This window comes from Orycteropus afer, unplaced genomic scaffold, assembly GCF_000298275.1.
Source record: "Orycteropus afer afer isolate SDZICR_OR568_19922 unplaced genomic scaffold, OryAfe1.0 scaffold00061, whole genome shotgun sequence".
Taxonomy (NCBI): domain Eukaryota; kingdom Metazoa; phylum Chordata; class Mammalia; order Tubulidentata; family Orycteropodidae; genus Orycteropus; species Orycteropus afer.
In genome coordinates, this window is record NW_006921648.1 from 5,299,912 (window position 1) to 5,300,964 (window position 1,053).

The following is a 1,053-nucleotide window of genomic DNA, read 5'->3' on the forward strand; positions in this document are numbered from 1 at the left end:
TCCCCAACTGGGTTTTTTTAATGACATAAACGAAAAAATCAAGGGGAAAACCAATTGAAATGTTTAAACATAATACACACACAAATGTAAGTCTGGCCTTGGAACGTTGGCCAGTGATGCATGGAATGAAGGAGAAATACCCGTCCAGGGGATTGGAGAGTGGCCTGCAGACTCTCGGAGTGGAAGCAGTGGGGCTATCTGTTTGTTTAGATGGTCTTGTCCTTTCGGAATTGCCTGAGTTGGACGCTATTGCCGTCTTAAATAGCGGTGAGGTTGATGCTGGCAAGAATGAGTGTCACATTTTCAAAGGAGGGAACAAGAGCATAGTTCAGAGACTAAATGCCATTTTGAAAGTTTCTGAGGATTAAATAGGAATAAAAAACCCTTTGGGCTCAGCTGAAAGGCTAAGGGGAGGGAAAACCATGAAGCTATCAATCGCTCTGTTCAGTGACACCCAGTGACAGAAATAATAATTGTGTCCATGTAAAATCAGACCCCTCCTTACTTTTTAATGAAGTCTGTCTGATTCTGTGATATTTTCGGCCGAGGAAATGAAAGAGATGTTTTATTAAATGCAAGTGGGTCCACATAGGTAAGTGTCTGAATGTAAGTGTGACTGGCTTGTATCTTACAGTCAAAATCACCTACAGAACATTAGAAGGAACATGAATGCAGTTCAACTAAACTCGTTCCTCCATGAGGCCCTATCTGTGCTGTCCAGGGGGTGGGAGAGCTGTGTTTTACATTTGAGCCATGGCAGGAACCCATTGGAAAAGAAAGAGAGGTTTTGCTTCCCCCTCTTGGGTCCCCATGCCACAGCTTCTGTTCCCTGCAGCAGTGGGACGTCCAACTCCCCTGTGTCAGCCAAGAACAATAGGCCTTTTTCAAATGGTGTGCTGCTAAGATCCTGGCAGAATCCAAAAAAGTGTTTTCCCCAAACGGTACACAGCCCTTTACCTGTCGGAAGCTGGTTCGCGGACTTGCCAAGGGGAAGCATTCTCTGATACTGTTTGCTTCCCTTTCCTCTCCCACCAGCTCTCTTTCCTCCCTCCC